We start from the raw sequence: 21,155 nt of genomic DNA on the forward strand, positions 1-21,155 counted from the left end.
CTAGAAAAAAATCTAGAAAAAAAATCTAGAAAAAAATCTAAAAAAAAAATCTAGACAAAAATCTAAAAAAAATATATAGAAAAAAATGTAGAAAAAAATTCTAGAAAAAAAATCTAGAAAAAAAGTTAGAAAAAAATCTAGAAAAAAAAATCTAGAAAACAATCTAGAAAAAAATCTAGAAAAAAAAATCTAGAAAACAATCTAGAAAAAAATCTAGAAAAAAAAATGTAGAAAAAAAATCTAGAAAAAAAATGTAGAAAAAAATGTAGAAAAAAATGTAGAAAAAAAATCTAGAATAAAAATCTAGAAAAAAATCAAAAAAAAAATCTAGAAAAAAAATCTAGAAAAAAAAGTTAGAAAAAAATCTAGAAAAAAATCTAGAAAAAAAATCTAGAAAAAAAATCTAGAAAAAATCTAGAAAAAAAATCTAGAATAAAAATCTAGAAAAAAAATCTAGAAAAACATCTAGAAAAAAAATCTAAAATAAAAATCTAGAAAAAAATCTAGAAAAAAAATCTAGAAAAAAATCTAAAAAAAAAATCTAGAAAAAAATCTAGAAAAAAAATCTAGAAAAAAATCTAAAAAAAAAATCTAGACAAAAATCTAAAAAAAATATATAGAAAAAAATGTAGAAAAAAAATCTAGAAAAAAAGTTAGAAAAAAAATCTAGAAAAAAAATCTAGAAAAAATCTAGAAAAAAATCTAGAAAAAAAAATCTAGAAAACAATCTAGAAAAAAATCTAGAAAAAAAAATCTAGAAAACAATCTAGAAAAAAATCTAGAAAAAAAAATCTAGAAAAAAATTCTAGAAAAAAAATGTAGAAAAAAATGTAGAAAAAAATGTAGAAAAAAAATCTAGAAAAAAAATCTAGAAAAAAATCTAGAAAAAAAATCTAGAAAAAAATCTAAAAAAAAAATCTAGAAAAAAATCTAGAAAAAAAATCTAGAAAAAAATCTAAAAAAAAAATCTAGACAAAAATCTAAAAAAAATATATAGAAAAAAATGTAGAAAAAAAATCTAGAAAAAAAATCTAGAAAAAGAGTTAGAAAAAAATTCTAGAAAAAAAATCTAGAAAAAATCTAGAAAAAAATCTAGAAAAAAAAATCTAGAAAACAATCTAGAAAAAAATCTAGAAAAAAAAATCTAGAAAACAATCTAGAAAAAAATCTAGAAAAAAAAATCTAGAAAAAAAATCTAGAAAAAAAATGTAGAAAAAAATGTAGAAAAAAATGTAGAAAAAAAATCTAGAATAAAAATCTAGAAAAAAATCAAAAAAAAACATCTAGAAAAAAAATATAGAAAAAAATCAAAAAAAAAAATCTAGAAAAAAATCTAGAAAAACATCTAGAAAAACATCTAGAAAAAAAATCTAGAAAAAAAATCTAGAAAAAAATCACAAAAAAAAATCTAGAAAAAAAATCTAGAAAAAAATCTAGAAAAAAAATCTAGAAAACAATCTAGAAAAAAATCTAGAAAAAAAAATCTAGAAAAAAATCTAGAAACAAATCTAGAAAAAAAATCTAGAAAAAAATCTAGAAAAAAAATCTAGAAAAAAAATCTAGAAAAAAATCTAAAAAAAAAATCTAGAAAAAAATCTAGAAAAAAAATCTAGAAAAAAATCTAAAAAAAAAATCTAGACAAAAATCTAAAAAAAATATATAGAAAAAAATGTAGAAAAAAAATCTAGAAAAAAAATCTAGAAAAAAAGTTAGAAAAAAAATCTAGAAAAAAAATCTAGAAAAAATCTAGAAAAAAATCTAGAAAAAAAAATCGAGAAAACAATCTAGAAAAAAATCTAGAAAAAAAAATCTAGAAAACAATCTAGAAAAAAATCTAGAAAAAAAAATCTAGAAAAAAAATCTAGAAAAAAAATGTAGAAAAAAATGTAGAAAAAAATGTAGAAAAAAAATCTAGAAAAAAAATCTAGAAAAAAATCTAGAAAAAAATCTAGAAAAAAAATCTAGAAAAAAAATCTAGAAAAAAATCTAAAAAAAAAATCTAGAAAAAAATCTAGAAAAAAAATCTAGAAAAAAATCAAAAAAAAAAATCTAGACAAAAATCTAAAAAAAATATATAGAAAAAAATGTAGAAAAAAAATCTAGAAAAAAAATCTAGAAAAAGAGTTAGAAAAAAAATCTAGAAAAAAAATCTAGAAAAAATCTAGAAAAAAATCTAGAAAAAAAAATCTAGAAAACAATCTAGAAAAAAATCTAGAAAAAAAAATCTAGAAAACAATCTAGAAAAAAATCTAGAAAAAAAAATCTAGAAAAAAAATCTAGAAAAAAAATGTAGAAAAAAATGTAGAAAAAAATGTAGAAAAAAAATCTAGAATAAAAATCTAGAAAAAAATCAAAAAAAAACATCTAGAAAAAAAATCTAGAAAAAAATCAAAAAAAAAAATCTAGAAAAAAATCTAGAAAAACATCTAGAAAAACATCTAGAAAAAAAATCTAGAAAAAAAATCTAGAAAAAAATCACAAAAAAAATCTAGAAAAAAAATCTAGAAAAAAATCTAGAAAAAAAATCTAGAAAACAATCTAGAAAAAAATCTAGAAAAAAAAATCTAGAAAAAAATCTAGAAACAAATCTAGAAAAAAAATCTAGAAAAAAATCTAGAAAAAAAATCTAGAAAAAAAATCTAGAAAAAAATCTAAAAAAAAAATCTAGAAAAAAATCTAGAAAAAAAATCTAGAAAAAAATCTAAAAAAAAAATCTAGACAAAAATCTAAAAAAAATATATAGAAAAAAATGTAGAAAAAAAATCTAGAAAAAAAATCTAGAAAAAAAGTTAGAAAAAAAATCTAGAAAAAAAATCTAGAAAAAATCTAGAAAAAAATCTAGAAAAAAAAATCTAGAAAACAATCTAGAAAAAAATCTAGAAAAAAAAATCTAGAAAACAATCTAGAAAAAAATCTAGAAAAAAAAATCTAGAAAAAAAATCTAGAAAAAAAATGTAGAAAAAAATGTAGAAAAAAATGTAGAAAAAAAATCTAGAAAAAAAAATCTAGAAAAAAAATCTAGAAAAAAAATGTAGAAAAAAATGTAGAAAAAAATGTAGAAAAAAAATCTAGAATAAAAATCTAGAAAAAAATCAAAAAAAAACATCTAGAAAAAAAATATAGAAAAAAATCAAAAAAAAAAATCTAGAAAAAAATCTAGAAAAACATCTAGAAAAACATCTAGAAAAAAAATCTAGAAAAAAAATCTAGAAAAAAATCACAAAAAAAATCTAGAAAAAAAATCTAGAAAAAAATCTAGAAAAAAAATCTAGAAAACAATCTAGAAAAAAATCTAGAAAAAAAAATCTAGAAAAAAATCTAGAAACAAATCTAGAAAAAAAATCTAGAAAAAAATCTAGAAAAAAAATCTAGAAAAAAAATCTAGAAAAAAATCTAAAAAAAAAATCTAGAAAAAAATCTAGAAAAAAAATCTAGAAAAAAATCTAAAAAAAAAATCTAGACAAAAATCTAAAAAAAATATATAGAAAAAAATGTAGAAAAAAAATCTAGAAAAAAAATCTAGAAAAAAAGTTAGAAAAAAAATCTAGAAAAAAAATCTAGAAAAAATCTAGAAAAAAATCTAGAAAAAAAAATCGAGAAAACAATCTAGAAAAAAATCTAGAAAAAAAAATCTAGAAAACAATCTAGAAAAAAATCTAGAAAAAAAAATCTAGAAAAAAAATCTAGAAAAAAAATGTAGAAAAAAATGTAGAAAAAAATGTAGAAAAAAAATCTAGAAAAAAAATCTAGAAAAAAATCTAGAAAAAAATCTAGAAAAAAAATCTAGAAAAAAAATCTAGAAAAAAATCTAAAAAAAAAATCTAGAAAAAAATCTAGAAAAAAAATCTAGAAAAAAATCAAAAAAAAAAATCTAGACAAAAATCTAAAAAAAATATATAGAAAAAAATGTAGAAAAAAAATCTAGAAAAAAAATCTAGAAAAAGAGTTAGAAAAAAAATCTAGAAAAAAAATCTAGAAAAAATCTAGAAAAAAATCTAGAAAAAAAAATCTAGAAAACAATCTAGAAAAAAATCTAGAAAAAAAAATCTAGAAAACAATCTAGAAAAAAATCTAGAAAAAAAAATCTAGAAAAAAAATCTAGAAAAAAAATGTAGAAAAAAATGTAGAAAAAAATGTAGAAAAAAAATCTAGAATAAAAATCTAGAAAAAAATCAAAAAAAAACATCTAGAAAAAAAATCTAGAAAAAAATCAAAAAAAAAAATCTAGAAAAAAATCTAGAAAAACATCTAGAAAAACATCTAGAAAAAAAATCTAGAAAAAAAATCTAGAAAAAAATCACAAAAAAAATCTAGAAAAAAAATCTAGAAAAAAATCTAGAAAAAAAATCTAGAAAACAATCTAGAAAAAAATCTAGAAAAAAAAATCTAGAAAAAAATCTAGAAACAAATCTAGAAAAAAAATCTAGAAAAAAATCTAGAAAAAAAATCTAGAAAAAAAATCTAGAAAAAAATCTAAAAAAAAAATCTAGAAAAAAATCTAGAAAAAAAATCTAGAAAAAAATCTAAAAAAAAAATCTAGACAAAAATCTAAAAAAAATATATAGAAAAAAATGTAGAAAAAAAATCTAGAAAAAAAATCTAGAAAAAAAGTTAGAAAAAAAATCTAGAAAAAAAATCTAGAAAAAATCTAGAAAAAAATCTAGAAAAAAAAATCTAGAAAACAATCTAGAAAAAAATCTAGAAAAAAAAATCTAGAAAACAATCTAGAAAAAAATCTAGAAAAAAAAATCTAGAAAAAAAATCTAGAAAAAAAATGTAGAAAAAAATGTAGAAAAAAATGTAGAAAAAAAATCTAGAAAAAAAAATCTAGAAAAAAAATCTAGAAAAAAAATGTAGAAAAAAATGTAGAAAAAAATGTAGAAAAAAAATCTAGAATAAAAATCTAGAAAAAAATCAAAAAAAAACATCTAGAAAAAAAATATAGAAAAAAATCAAAAAAAAAAATCTAGAAAAAAATCTAGAAAAACATCTAGAAAAACATCTAGAAAAAAAATCTAGAAAAAAAATCTAGAAAAAAATCACAAAAAAAAATCTAGAAAAAAAATCTAGAAAAAAATCTAGAAAAAAAATCTAGAAAACAATCTAGAAAAAAATCTAGAAAAAAAAATCTAGAAAAAAATCTAGAAACAAATCTAGAAAAAAAATCTAGAAAAAAATCTAGAAAAAAAATCTAGAAAAAAAATCTAGAAAAAAATCTAAAAAAAAAATCTAGAAAAAAATCTAGAAAAAAAATCTAGAAAAAAATCTAAAAAAAAAATCTAGACAAAAATCTAAAAAAAATATATAGAAAAAAATGTAGAAAAAAAATCTAGAAAAAAAATCTAGAAAAAAAGTTAGAAAAAAAATCTAGAAAAAAAATCTAGAAAAAATCTAGAAAAAAATCTAGAAAAAAAAATCTAGAAAACAATCTAGAAAAAAATCTAGAAAAAAAAATCTAGAAAACAATCTAGAAAAAAATCTAGAAAAAAAAATCTAGAAAAAAAATCTAGAAAAAAAATGTAGAAAAAAATGTAGAAAAAAATGTAGAAAAAAAATGTAGAAAAAAAATCTAGAAAAAAAATCTAGAAAAAAAATCTAGAAAAAAATCTAAAAAAAAAATCTAGAAAAAAATCTAGAAAAAAAATCTAGAAAAAAATAAAAAAAAAAAATCTAGACAAAAATCTAAAAAAAATATATAGAAAAAAATGTAGAAAAAAAATCTAGAAAAAAAATCTAGAAAAAGAGTTAGAAAAAAAATCTAGAAAAAAAATCTAGAAAAAATCTAGAAAAAAATCTAGAAAAAAAAATCTAGAAAACAATCTAGAAAAAAATCTAGAAAAAAAAATCTAGAAAACAATCTAGAAAAAAATCTAGAAAAAAAAATCTAGAAAAAAAATCTAGAAAAAAAATGTAGAAAAAAATGTAGAAAAAAATGTAGAAAAAAAATCTAGAATAAAAATCTAGAAAAAAATCAAAAAAAAACATCTAGAAAAAAAATCTAGAAAAAAATCAAAAAAAAAAATCTAGAAAAAAATCTAGAAAAACATCTAGAAAAACATCTAGAAAAAAAATCTAGAAAAAAAATCTAGAAAAAAATCACAAAAAAAATCTAGAAAAAAAATCTAGAAAAAAATCTAGAAAAAAAATCTAGAAAACAATCTAGAAAAAAATCTAGAAAAAAAAATCTAGAAAAAAATCTAGAAACAAATCTAGAAAAAAAATCTAGAAAAAAATCTAGAAAAAAAATCTAGAAAAAAAATCTAGAAAAAAATCTAAAAAAAAAATCTAGAAAAAAATCTAGAAAAAAAATCTAGAAAAAAATCTAAAAAAAAAATCTAGACAAAAATCTAAAAAAAATATATAGAAAAAAATGTAGAAAAAAAATCTAGAAAAAAAATCTAGAAAAAAAATCTAGAAAAAAAATCTAGAAAAAATCTAGAAAAAAATCTAGAAAAAAAAATCTAGAAAACAATCTAGAAAAAAATCTAGAAAAAAAAATCTAGAAAACAATCTAGAAAAAAATCTAGAAAAAAAAATCTAGAAAAAAAATCTAGAAAAAAAATGTAGAAAAAAATGTAGAAAAAAATGTAGAAAAAAAATCTAGAAAAAAAATCTAGAAAAAAATCTAGAAAACAATCTAGAAAAAAATCTAGAAAAAAAAATTTAGAAAAAAATCTAGAAACAAATCTAGAAAAAAAATCTAGAAAAAAATCTAGAAAAAAAATCTAGAAAAAAAATCTAGAAAAAAATCACAAAAAAAAATCTAGAAAAAAAATCTAGAAAAAAATCTAGAAAAAAAATCTAGAAAACAATCTAGAAAAAAATCTAGAAAAAAAAATCTAGAAAAAAATCTAGAAACAAATCTAGAAAAAAAATCTAGAAAAAAATCTAGAAAAAAAATCTAGAAAAAAAATCTAGAAAAAAATCTAAAAAAAAAATCTAGAAAAAAATCTAGAAAAAAAATCTAGAAAAAAATCTAAAAAAAAAATCTAGACAAAAATCTAAAAAAAATATATAGAAAAAAATGTAGAAAAAAAATCTAGAAAAAAAATCTAGAAAAAAAGTTAGAAAAAAAATCTAGAAAAAAAATCTAGAAAAAATCTAGAAAAAAATCTAGAAAAAAAAATCTAGAAAACAATCTAGAAAAAAATCTAGAAAAAAAAATCTAGAAAACAATCTAGAAAAAAATCTAGAAAAAAAAATCTAGAAAAAAAATCTAGAAAAAAAATGTAGAAAAAAATGTAGAAAAAAATGTAGAAAAAAAATGTAGAAAAAAAATCTAGAAAAAAAATCTAGAAAAAAAATCTAGAAAAAAATCTAAAAAAAAAATCTAGAAAAAAATCTAGAAAAAAAATCTAGAAAAAAATAAAAAAAAAAAATCTAGACAAAAATCTAAAAAAAATATATAGAAAAAAATGTAGAAAAAAAATCTAGAAAAAAAATCTAGAAAAAGAGTTAGAAAAAAAATCTAGAAAAAAAATCTAGAAAAAATCTAGAAAAAAATCTAGAAAAAAAAATCTAGAAAACAATCTAGAAAAAAATCTAGAAAAAAAAATCTAGAAAACAATCTAGAAAAAAATCTAGAAAAAAAAATCTAGAAAAAAAATCTAGAAAAAAAATGTAGAAAAAAATGTAGAAAAAAATGTAGAAAAAAAATCTAGAATAAAAATCTAGAAAAAAATCAAAAAAAAACATCTAGAAAAAAAATCTAGAAAAAAATCAAAAAAAAAAATCTAGAAAAAAATCTAGAAAAACATCTAGAAAAACATCTAGAAAAAAAATCTAGAAAAAAAATCTAGAAAAAAATCACAAAAAAAATCTAGAAAAAAAATCTAGAAAAAAATCTAGAAAAAAAATCTAGAAAACAATCTAGAAAAAAATCTAGAAAAAAAAATCTAGAAAAAAATCTAGAAACAAATCTAGAAAAAAAATCTAGAAAAAAATCTAGAAAAAAAATCTAGAAAAAAAATCTAGAAAAAAATCTAAAAAAAAAATCTAGAAAAAAATCTAGAAAAAAAATCTAGAAAAAAATCTAAAAAAAAAATCTAGACAAAAATCTAAAAAAAATATATAGAAAAAAATGTAGAAAAAAAATCTAGAAAAAAAATCTAGAAAAAAAATCTAGAAAAAAAATCTAGAAAAAATCTAGAAAAAAATCTAGAAAAAAAAATCTAGAAAACAATCTAGAAAAAAATCTAGAAAAAAAAATCTAGAAAACAATCTAGAAAAAAATCTAGAAAAAAAAATCTAGAAAAAAAATCTAGAAAAAAAATGTAGAAAAAAATGTAGAAAAAAATGTAGAAAAAAAATCTAGAAAAAAAATCTAGAAAAAAATCTAGAAAACAATCTAGAAAAAAATCTAGAAAAAAAAATTTAGAAAAAAATCTAGAAACAAATCTAGAAAAAAAATCTAGAAAAAAATCTAGAAAAAAAATCTAGAAAAAAAATCTAGAAAAAAATCTTAAAAAAAAATCTAGAAAAAAATCTAGAAAAAAAATCTAGAAAAAAATCTAAAAAAAAAATCTAGACAAAAATCTAAAAAAAATATATAGAAAAAAATGTAGAAAAAAAATCTAGAAAAAAAATCTAGAAAAAGAGTTAGAAAAAAAATCTAGAAAAAAAATCTAGAAAAAATCTAGAAAAAAATCTAGAAAAAAAAATCTAGAAAACAATCTAGAAAAAAATCTAGAAAAAAAAATCTAGAAAACAATCTAGAAAAAAATCTAGAAAAAAAATCTAGAAAAAAAATCTAGAAAAAAAATGTAGAAAAAAATGTAGAAAAAAATGTAGAAAAAAAATCTAGAATAAAAATCTAGAAAAAAATCAAAAAAAAACATCTAGAAAAAAAATATAGAAAAAAATCAAAAAAAAAATCTAGAAAAAAATCTAGAAAAACATCTAGAAAAACATCTAGAAAAAAAATCTAGAAAAAAAATCTAGAAAAAAATCACAAAAAAAAATCTAGAAAAAAAATCTAGAAAAAAATCTAGAAAAAAATCTAGAAAAAAAATCTAGAAAAAAAATCTAGAAAAAAAATCTAGAAAGAAATCTAGAAAAAAATCTAGAAAAAAAATCTAGAAAAAAATCTAAAAAAAAAATCTAGAAAAAAAATCTAGAAAAAAAATCTAAAAAAAAAATCTAGAAAAAAAATCTAGAAAAAAAATCTAGAAAAAAATCTAGAAAAACATCTAGAAAAAAAATCTAGAAAAAAAATCTAGAAAAAAATCTAGAAAAAAATCTAGAAAAAAAATCTAGAAAAAAATCTAAAAAAAAAATCTAGAAAAAAAATCTAGAAAAAAAATCTAGAAAAAAATCTAGAAAAACATCTAGAAAAAAAATCTAGAAAAAAAATCTAGAAAAAAATCTAGAAAAACATCTAGAAAAACATCTATAAAAAAAATCTAGAATAAAAATCTAGAAAAAAATCAAAAAAAAAAAATCTAGAAAAAAAATCTAGAAAAAAATCTAGAAAAAAATCTAGAAAAAAAATCTAGAAAAAAATCTAGAAAAAAATCTAGAAAAAAAATCTAGAAAACAATCTAGAAAACAATCTAGAAAAAAATCTAGAAAAAAATCTAGAAAAAAAATCTAGAAAAAAATCTAAAAAAAAAATCTAGAAAAAAAATCTAGAAAAAAAATCTAGAAAAAAAATCTAGAAAAAAATCTAGAAAAACATCTAGAAAAACATCTAGAAAAAAAATCTAGAATAAAAATCTAGAAAAAAATCAAAAAAAAAAATCTAGAAAAAAAATCTAGAAAAAAATCTAGAAAAAAAATCTAGAAAACAATCTAGAAAAAAATCTAGAAAAAAAAATCTAGAAAAAAATCTAGAAACAAATCTAGAAAAAAAATCTAGAAAAAAATCTAGAAAAAAAATCTAGAAAAAAAATCTAGAAAAAAATCTAAAAAAAAAATCTAGAAAAAAATCTAGAAAAAAAATCTAGAAAAAAATCTAAAAAAAAAATCTAGACAAAAATCTAAAAAAAATATATAGAAAAAAATGTAGAAAAAAAATCTAGAAAAAAAATCTAGAAAAAAAGTTAGAAAAAAAATCTAGAAAAAAAATCTAGAAAAAATCTAGAAAAAAATCTAGAAAAAAAAATCTAGAAAACAATCTAGAAAAAAATCTAGAAAAAAAAATCTAGAAAACAATCTAGAAAAAAATCTAGAAAAAAAAATCTAGAAAAAAAATCTAGAAAAAAAATGTAGAAAAAAATGTAGAAAAAAATGTAGAAAAAAAATCTAGAATAAAAATCTAGAAAAAAATCAAAAAAAAAATCTAGAAAAAAAATCTAGAAAAAAAATCTAGAAAGAAATCTAGAAAAAAATCTAGAAAAAAAATCTAGAAAAAAATCTAAAAAAAAAATCTAGAAAAAAAATCTAGAAAAAAAATCTAGAAAAAAATCTAGAAAAACATCTAGAAAAAAATCTAGAAAAAAAATCTAGAAAAAAATCTAGAAAAACATCTAGAAAAACATCTATAAAAAAAATCTAGAATAAAAATCTAGAAAAAAATCAAAAAAAAAAAATCTAGAAAAAAAATCTAGAAAAAAATCTAGAAAAACATCTAGAAAAACATCTAGAAAAAAAATCTAGAAAAAAAATCTAGAAAAAAATCACAAAAAAAAATCTAGAAAAAAAATCTAGAAAAAAATCTAGAAAAAAATCTAGAAAAAAAATCTAGAAAAAAAATCTAGAAAAAAAATCTAGAAAGAAATCTAGAAAAAAATCTAGAAAAAAAATCTAGAAAAAAATCTAAAAAAAAAATCTAGAAAAAAAATCTAGAAAAAAAATCTAAAAAAAAAATCTAGAAAAAAAATCTAGAAAAAAAATCTAGAAAAAAAATCTAGAAAAAAATCTAGAAAAAAATCTAGAAAAAAAATCTAGAAAAAAATCTAAAAAAAAAATCTAGAAAAAAAATCTAGAAAAAAAATCTAGAAAAAAATCTAGAAAAACATCTAGAAAAAAAATCTAGAAAAAAAATCTAGAAAAAAATCTAGAAAAACATCTAGAAAAACATCTATAAAAAAAATCTAGAATAAAAATCTAGAAAAAAATCAAAAAAAAAAAATCTAGAAAAAAAATCTAGAAAAAAATCTAGAAAAAAAATCTAGAAAAAAATCTAGAAAAAAATCTAGAAAAAAAATCTAGAAAACAATCTAGAAAACAATCTAGAAAAAAATCTAGAAAAAAATCTAGAAAAAAAATCTAGAAAAAAATCTAAAAAAAAAATCTAGAAAAAAAATCTAGAAAAAAAATCTAGAAAAAAAATCTAGAAAAAAATCTAGAAAAACATCTAGAAAAACATCTAGAAAAAAAATCTAGAATAAAAATCTAGAAAAAAATCAAAAAAAAAAATCTAGAAAAAAAATCTAGAAAAAAATCTAGAAAAAAAATCTAGAAAACAATCTAGAAAAAAATCTAGAAAAAAAAATCTAGAAAAAAATCTAGAAACAAATCTAGAAAAAAAATCTAGAAAAAAATCTAGAAAAAAAATCTAGAAAAAAAATCTAGAAAAAAATCTAAAAAAAAAATCTAGAAAAAAATCTAGAAAAAAAATCTAGAAAAAAATCTAAAAAAACAATCTAGAAAAAAATCTAGAAAAAAATCTAGAAAAAAAATCTAGAAAAAAATCTAAAAAAAAAATCTAGAAAAAAAATCTAGAAAAAAATCTAGAAAAAAAATCTAGAAAAAAATCTAGAAAAAAATCTAGAAAAAAAATCTAGAAAACAATCTAGAAAACAATCTAGAAAAAAATCTAGAAAAAAATCTAGAAAAAAAATCTAGAAAAAAATCTAAAAAAAAAATCTAGAAAAAAAATCTAGAAAAAAAATCTAGAAAAAAAATCTAGAAAAAAATCTAGAAAAACCTCTAGAAAAACATCTAGAAAAAAAATCTAGAATAAAAATCTAGAAAAAAATCAACAAAAAAAAATCTAGAAAAAAAATCTAGAAAAAAATCTAGAAAAAAAATCTAGAAAACAATCTAGAAAAAAATCTAGAAAAAAAAATCTAGAAAAAAATCTAGAAACAAATCTAGAAAAAAAATCTAGAAAAAAATCTAGAAAAAAAATCTAGAAAAAAAATCTAGAAAAAAATCTAAAAAAAAAATCTAGAAAAAAATCTAGAAAAAAAATCTAGAAAAAAATCTAAAAAAAAAATCTAGACAAAAATCTAAAAAAAATATATAGAAAAAAATGTAGAAAAAAAATCTAGAAAAAAAATCTAGAAAAAAAGTTAGAAAAAAAATCTAGAAAAAAAATCTAGAAAAAATCTAGAAAAAAATCTAGAAAAAAAAATCTAGAAAACAATCTAGAAAAAAATCTAGAAAAAAAAATCTAGAAAACAATCTAGAAAAAAATCTAGAAAAAAAAATCTAGAAAAAAAATCTAGAAAAAAAATGTAGAAAAAAATGTAGAAAAAAATGTAGAAAAAAAATCTAGAATAAAAATCTAGAAAAAAATCAAAAAAAAAATCTAGAAAAAAAATCTAGAAAAAAAATCTAGAAAAAAATCTAGAAAAAATCTAGAAAAAAAATCTAGAAATAAATCTAAAAAAAAAATCTAGAAAAAAAATCTAGAAAAAAAATCTAGAAAAAAATCTAGAAAAACATCTAGAAAAAAAATCTAGAAAAAAAATCTAGAAAAAAATCTAGAAAAACATCTAGAAAAACATCTATAAAAAAAATCTAGAATAAAAATCTAGAAAAAAATCAACAAAAAAAAATCTAGAAAAAAAATCTAGAAAAAAATCTAGAAAAAAATCTAGAAAAAAAATCTAGAAAAAAATCTAGAAAAAAATCTAGAAAAAAAATCTAGAAAACAATCTAGAAAACAATCTAGAAAAAAATCTAGAAAAAAATCTAGAAAAAAAATCTAGAAAAAAATCTAAAAAAAAAATCTAGAAAAAAAATCTAGAAAAAAATCTAGAAAAAAATCTAGAAACAAATCTAGAAAAAAAATCTAGAAAAAAATCTAGAAAAAAAATCTAGAAAAAAAATCTAGAAAAAAATCTAAAAAAAAAATCTAGAAAAAAATCTAGAAAAAAAATCTAGAAAAAAATCTAAAAAAAAAATCTAGACAAAAATCTAAAAAAAATATATAGAAAAAAATGTAGAAAAAAAATCTAGAAAAAAAATCTAGAAAAAAAGTTAGAAAAAAAATCTAGAAAAAAAATCTAAAAAAAATCTAGAAAAAAATCTAGAAAAAAAAATCTAGAAAACAATCTAGAAAAAAATCTAGAAAAAAAATCTAGAAAACAATCTAGAAAAAAATCTAGAAAAAAAAATCTAGAAAAAAAATCTAGAAAAAAAATGTAGAAAAAAATGTAGAAAAAAATGTAGAAAAAAAATCTAGAATAAAAATCTAGAAAAAAATCAAAAAAAAAATCTAGAAAAAAAATCTAGAAAAAAAAGTTAGAAAAAAATCTAGAAAAAAATCTAGAAAAAAAATCTAGAAAAAAAATCTAGAAAAAATCTAGAAAAAAAATCTAGAATAAAAATCTAGAAAAAAAATCTAGAAAAACATCTAGAAAAAAAATCTAAAATAAAAATCTAGAAAAAAATCTAGAAAAAAAATCTAGAAAAAAATCTAGAAAAAAATCTAGAAAAAAAATCTAGAAAAAAATCTAGAAAAAAATCTAGAAAAAAAATCTAGAAAACAATCTAGAAAAAAATCTAGAAAAAAATCTAGAAAAAAAATCTAGAAAAAAAATCTAGAAAAAAATCTAGAAAAAAATCTAAAAAAAAAATATAGGAAAAAATCTAGAAAAAAATCTAGAAAAACATCTAGAAAAACATCTAGAAAAAAAATCTAGACAAAAATCTAAAAAAAATATATAGAAAAAAATGTAGAAAAAAATCTAGAAAAAAATCTAGAAAAAAAATCTAGAAAACAATCTAGAAAAAAATCTAGAAAAAAATCTAGAAAAAAATCTAGAAAAAAAATCTAGAAAAAAAATCTAGAAAAAAATCTAGAAAAAAATCTAAAAAAAAAATATAGGAAAAAATCTAGAAAAAAATCTAGAAAAACATCTAGAAAAACATCTAGAAAAAAAATCTAGACAAAAATCTAAAAAAAATATATAGAAAAAAATGTAGAAAAAAAATCTAGAAAAACAATCTAGAAAAAAATGTAGAAAAAAATGTAGAAAAAAAATCTAGAATAAAAATCTAGAAAAAAATCAAAAAAAAAATCTAGAAAAAAAATCTAGAAAAAAAAGTTAGAAAAAAATCTAGAAAAAAATCTAGAAAAAAAATCTAGAAAAAAAATCTAGAAAAAATCTAGAAAAAAAATCTAGAATAAAAATCTAGAAAAAAAATCTAGAAAAACATCTAGAAAAAAAATCTAAAATAAAAATCTAGAAAAAAATCTAGAAAAAAAATCTAGAAAAAAATCTAGAAAAAAATCTAGAAAAAAAATCTAGAAAAAAATCTAGAAAAAAATCTAGAAAAAAAATCTAGAAAACAATCTAGAAAAAAATCTAGAAAAAAATCTAGAAAAAAATCTAGAAAAAAAATCTAGAAAAAAAATCTAGAAAAAAATCTAGAAAAAAAATCTAGAAAAAAATCTAGAAAAACATCTAGAAAAACATCTAGAAAAAAAATCTAGAAAAACATCTAGAAAAACATCTAGAAAAACATCTAGAAAAAAAATCTAGAAAAAAATCTAGAAAAAAATCTAGAAAAAAAATCTAGAAAAAAAATCTAGAAAAAAATCTAGAAAAAAAATCTAGAAAAAAATCTAGAAAAAACATCTAGAAAAACATCTAGAAAAAACATCTAGAAAAACATCTAGAAAAAAATCTAGAAAAACATCTAGAAAAACATCTAGAAAAAAAATCTAGAAAAAAAATCTAGAAAAAAATCAAAAAAAAAAATCTAGAAAAAAAATCTAGAAAAAAAATCTAGAAAAAAAATCTAGAAAAAAATCTAGAAAAAAATCTAGAAAAAAAATCTAGAAAAAAATCTAAAAAAAAAATCTAGAAAAAAAATCTAGAAAAAAAATCTAGAAAGAAAATCTAGAAAAAAAATCTAGAAAAAAAATCTAGAAAAAAATCTAGAAAAACATCTAGAAAAAAAATCTAGAAAAAAAATCTAGAAAAAAATCTAGAAAAAAATCTAGAAAAAAAATCTAGAAAAAAATCTAAAAAAAAAATCTAGAAAAAAAATCTAGAAAAAAAATCTAGAAAAAAATCTAGAAAAACATCTAGAAAAAAAATCTAGAAAGAAATCTAGAAAAAAATCTAGAAAAACATCTAGAAAAACATCTAGAAAAAAAATCTAGAAAAAAAATCTAGAAAAAAATCTAGAAAAACATCTAGAAAAACATCTAGAAAAAAAATCTAGAAAAACATCTAGAAAAACATCTAGAAAAACATCTAGAAAAAAAATCTAGAATAAAAATCTAGAAAAAAATCTAAAAAAAAAATCTAGAAAAAAATCTAAAAAAAAAATCTAGACAAAAATCTAAAAAAAAAATATAGAAAAAAATGTAGAAAAAAAATGTAGAAAAAAAATCTAGAAAAAAAGTTAGAAAAAAAATCTAGAAATTTTTTTTAGAAAAAACTCTAGAAAAACATCTAGAAAAACATCTAGAAAAAAAATCTAGAAAAAAATCTAGAAAAAAATCTAAAAAAAAAATCTAGAAAAAAAATCTAGAAAGAAATCTAGAAAAAAATCTAGAAAAAAAATCTAGAAAAAAAATCTAGAAAAAAAATCTAGAAAAAAATCTAGAAAAAAATCTAAAAAAAATATATAGGAAAAAATGTAGAAAAAAAATGTAGAAAAAAAGTTAGAAAAAAAATCTAGAAAAAAAATCTAGAAGAAAATCTAGAAAAACATCTAGAAAAACATGTAGAAAAAAAATCTAGAAAAACATCTAGAAAAAAAATCTAGAATAAAAATCTAGAAAAAAATCAAAAAAAAAAAATCTAGAAAAAAAATCTAGAAAAAAATCTAGAAAAAAATGTAGAAAAAAATCTAGAAAAAAAGTTAGAAAAAAAATCTAGAAAAAAAATCTAGAAAAAAATCGAGAAAAACATCTAGAAAAACATCTAGAAAAAAAATCTAGAAAAAAATCTAAAAAAAAAATCTAGAAAAAAAATCTACAAAAAAAATCTAGAAAGAAAATCTAGAAAAAAAATCTAGAAAAAAAATCTAGAAAAAAATCTAGAAAAACATCTAGAAAAAAAATCTAGAATAAAAATCTAGAAAAAAATCAAAAAAAAAAATATAGAAAAAAAATCTAGAAAAAAATCAAAAAAAAAAATCTAGAAAAAAAATCTAGAAAAAAAATCTAGAAAAAAAATCTAGAAAAAAATCTAGAAAAAAATCTAGAAAAAAAATCTAGAAAAAAATCTAAAAAAAAAATCTAGAAAAAAAATCTAAAAAAAAAATCTAGAAAGAAAATCTAGAAAAAAAATCTAGAAAAAAAATCTAGAAAAAAATCTAGAAAAACATCTAGAAAAAAAATCTAGAAAAAAAATCTAGAAAAAAATCTAGAAAAAAATCTAGAAAAAAAATCTAGAAAAAAATCTAAAAAAAAAATCTAGAAAAAAAATCTAGAAAAAAAATCTAGAAAAAAATCTAGAAAAACATCTAGAAAAAAAATCTAGAAAAAAATCTAGAAAAAAATCTAGAAAAACATCTAGAAAAACATCTAGAAAAAAAATCTAGAAAAAAAATCTAGAAAAAAATCTAGAAAAACATCTAGAAAAACATCTAGAAAAAAAATCTAGAAAAACATCTAGAAAAACATCTAGAAAAACATCTAGAAAAAAAATCTAGAATAAAAATCTAGAAAAAAATCTAAAAAAAAAATCTAGAAAAAAATCTAAAAAAAAAATCTAGACAAAAATCTAAAAAAAAAATATAGAAAAAAATGTAGAAAAAAAATGTAGAAAAAAAATCTAGAAAAAAAGTTAGAAAAAAAATCTAGAAAAAAAATCTAGAAAAAACTCTAGAAAAACATCTAGAAAAACATCTAGAAAAAAAATCTAGAAAAAAATCTAGAAAAAAATCTAAAAAAAAAATCTAGAAAAAAAATCTAGAAAGAAATCTAGAAAAAAATCTAGAAAAAAAATCTAGAAAAAAAATCTAGAAAAAAATCTAGAAAGAAATCTAAAAAATATATATAGGAAAAAATGTAGAAAAAAAATGTAGAAAAAAAGTTAGAAAAAAAATCTAGAAAAAAAATCTAGAAGAAAATCTAGAAAAACATCTAGAAAAACATGTAGAAAAAAAATCTAGAAAAACATCTAGAAAAACATCTAGAAAAAAAATCTAGAATAAAAATCTAGAAAAAAATCAAAAAAAAAAAATCTAGAAAAAAAATCTAGAAAAAAATCTAGAAAAAAATGTAGAAAAAAATCTAGAAAAAAAGTTAGAAAAAAAATCTAGAAAAAAAATCTAGAAAAAAATCGAGAAAAACATCTAGAAAAACATCTAGAAAAAAAATCTAGAAAAAAAATCTAGAAAAAAATCAAAAAAAAAAATCTAGAAAAAAAATCTAGAAAAACATCTAGAAAAACATCTAGAAAAAAAATCTAGACAAAAATCTAAAAAAAATATATAGAAAAAAATGTAGAAAAAAATGTAGAAAAAAATCTAGAAAAAAAATCTAGAAAACAATCTAGAAAAAAATCTAGAAAAAAATCTAGAAAAAAATGTAGAAAAAAAATCTAGAAAAAAAATCTAGAAAAAAAGTTAGAAAAAAAATCTAGAAAAAAAATCTAGAAAAAATCTAGAAAAAAATCTAGAAAAAAAAATCTAGAAAACAATCTAGAAAAAAATCTAGAAAAAAAAATCTAGAAAACAATCTAGAAAAAAATCTAGAAAAAAAAATCTAGAAAAAAAATGTAGAAAAAAAATGTAGAAAAAAATGTAGAAAAAAATGTAGAAAAAAAATCTAGAATAAAAATCTAGAAAAAAATCAAAAAAAAAATCTAGAAAAAAAATCTAGAAAAAAAAGTTAGAAAAAAATCTAGAAAAAAATCTAGAAAAAAAATCTAGAAAAAAAATCTAGAAAAAATCTAGAAAAAAAATCTAGAATAAAAATCTAGAAAAAAAATCTAGAAAAACATCTAGAAAAAAAATCTAAAATAAAAATCTAGAAAAAAATCTAGAAAAACAATCTAGAAAAAAATCTAGAAAAAAATCTAGAATAAAAATCTAGAAAAAAATCTAGAAAAAAATCTAGAAAAAAAATCTAGAAAACAATCTAGAAAAAAATCTAGAAAAAAATCTAGAAAAAAATCTAGAAAAACATGTAGAAAAAAAATCTAGAAAAAAAATCTAGAAGAAAATCTAGAAAAACATCTAGAAAAACATGTAGAAAAAAAATCTAGAAAAACATCTAGAAAAACATCTAGAAAAAAAATCTAGAATAAAAATCTAGAAAAAAATCAAAAAAAAAAAATCTAGAAAAAAAATCTAGAAAAAAATCTAGAAAAAAATGTAGAAAAAAATCTAGAAAAAAAGTTAGAAAAAAAATCTAGAAAAAAAATCTAGAAAAAAATCGAGAAAAACATCTAGAAAAACATCTAGAAAAAAAATCTAGAAAAAAAATCTAGAAAAAAATCAAAAAAAAAAATCTAGAAAAAAAATCTAGAAAAACATCTAGAAAAACATCTAGAAAAAAAATCTAGACAAAAATCTAAAAAAAATATATAGAAAAAAATGTAGAAAAAAATGTAGAAAAAAATCTAGAAAAAAAATCTAGAAAACAATCTAGAAAAAAATCTAGAAAAAAATCTAGAAAAAAAGTTAGAAAAAAAATCTAGAAAAAAAATCTAGAAAAAATCTAGAAAAAAATCTAGAAAAAAAAATCTAGAAAACAATCTAGAAAAAAATCTAGAAAAAAAAATCTAGAAAACAATCTAGAAAAAAATCTAGAAAAAAAAATCTAGAAAAAAAATGTAGAAAAAAAATGTAGAAAAAAATGTAGAAAAAAATGTAGAAAAAAAATCTAGAATAAAAATCTAGAAAAAAATCAAAAAAAAAATCTAGAAAAAAAATCTAGAAAAAAAAGTTAGAAAAAAATCTAGAAAAAAATCTAGAAAAAAAATCTAGAAAAAAAATCTAGAAAAAATCTAGAAAAAAAATCTAGAATAAAAATCTAGAAAAAAAATCTAGAAAAACATCTAGAAAAAAAATCTAAAATAAAAATCTAGAAAAAAATCTAGAAAAAAAATCTAGAAAAAAATCTAGAAAAAAATCTAGAATAAAAATCTAGAAAAAAATCTAGAAAAAAATCTAGAAAAAAAATCTAGAAAACAATCTAGAAAAAAATCTAGAAAAAAATCTAAAAAAAAAATCTAGAAAAAAAATCTAGAAAAGAAATCTAGAAAAAAATCTAGAAAAACATCTAGAAAAAAAATCTAGAAAAAAATCTAGAAAAAAATCTAGAAAAACATCTAGAAAAACATCTAGAAAAAAAATCTAGAAAAAAAATCTAGAAAAAAATCAAAAAAAAAAATCTAGAAAAAAAATCTAGAAAAACATCTAGAAAAACATCTAGAAAAAAAATCTAGACAAAAATCTAAAAAAAATATATAGAAAAAAATGTAGAAAAAAATGTAGAAAAAAATCTAGAAAAAAAATCTAGAAAAAAATCTAGAAAAACATCTAGAAAAACATCTAGAAAAAAAATCTAGAAAAACATCTAGAAAAACATCTAGAAAAACATCTAGAAAAAAAATCTAGAAAAAAATCTAGAAAAAAATCTAGAAAAAAATCTAGAATAAAAATCTAGAAAAAAATCAAAAAAAAAAAATCTAGAAAAAAAATCTAGAAAAAAATCTAGAAAAAAATCTAGAAAAAAAATCTAGAAAAAAAATCTAGAAAAAAAATCTAGAAAAAAATCTAGAAAAACATCTAGAAAAACATCTAGAAAAAAAATCTAGAAAAAAAATCTAGAAAAAAAATCTAGAAAAAAATCTAGAAAAACATCTAGAAAAACATCTAGAAAAAAAATCTAGAAAAAAAATCTAGAAAAAAATCTAGAAAAAAAATCTAGAAAAAAATCTAGAAAAAAATCTAGAAAAAAAATCTAGAAAAAAATCTAAAAAAAAAATCTAGAAAAAAAATCTAGAAAAAAATCTAGAAAAAAAATCTAGAAAAAAAATCTAGAAAAAAATCTAGAAAAACATCTAGAAAAAAAATCTAGAAAAAAAATCTAGAAAAAAATCTAGAAAAAAATCTAGAAAAAAAATCTAGAAAAAAATCTTAAAAAAAAATCTAGAAAAAAAATCTAGAAAAAAAATCTAGAAAAAAATCTAGAAAAACATCTAGAAAAAAAATCTAGAAAAAAATCTAGAAAAAAATCTAGAAAAACATCTAGAAAAACATCTAGAAAAAAAATCTAGAAAAAAAATCTAGAAAAAAATCTAGAAAAACATCTAGAAAAACATCTAGAAAAAAAATCTAGAAAAACATCTAGAAAAACATCTAGAAAAACATCTAGAAAAAAAATCTAGAAAAAAATCTAGAAAAAAATCTAAAAAAAAAATCTAGAAAAAAAATCTAGAAAGAAATCTAGAAAAAAATCTAGAAAAAAAATCTAGAAAAAAAATCTAGAAAAAAATCTAGAAAAAAATCTAGAAAAAAAATCTAGAAAAAAATCTAAAAAAAAAATCTAGAAAAAAAATCTAGAAAAAAATCTAGAAAAAAAATCTAGAAAAAAAATCTAGAAAAAAATCTAGAAAAACATCTAGAAAAAAAATCTAGAAAAAAAATCTAGAAAAAAATCTAGAAAAAAATCTAGAAAAAAAATCTAGAAAAAAATCTTAAAAAAAAATCTAGAAAAAAAATCTAGAAAAAAAATCTAGAAAAAAATCTAGAAAAACATCTAGAAAAAAAATCTAGAAAAAAATCTAGAAAAAAATCTAGAAAAACATCTAGAAAAACATCTAGAAAAAAAATCTAGAAAAAAAATCTAGAAAAAAATCTAGAAAAACATCTAGAAAAACATCTAGAAAAAAAATCTAGAAAAACATCTAGAAAAACATCTAGAAAAACATCTAGAAAAAAAATCTAGAAAAAAATCTAGAAAAAAATCTAAAAAAAAAATCTAGAAAAAAAATCTAGAAAGAAATCTAGAAAAAAATCTAGAAAAAAAATCTAGAAAAAAAATCTAGAAAAAAAATCTAGAAAAAAAT

Source organism: Oncorhynchus mykiss, chromosome 5, assembly GCF_057628025.1.
Source record: "Oncorhynchus mykiss isolate SJ-2025 chromosome 5, ASM5762802v1, whole genome shotgun sequence".
Lineage (NCBI taxonomy): Eukaryota > Metazoa > Chordata > Actinopteri > Salmoniformes > Salmonidae > Oncorhynchus > Oncorhynchus mykiss.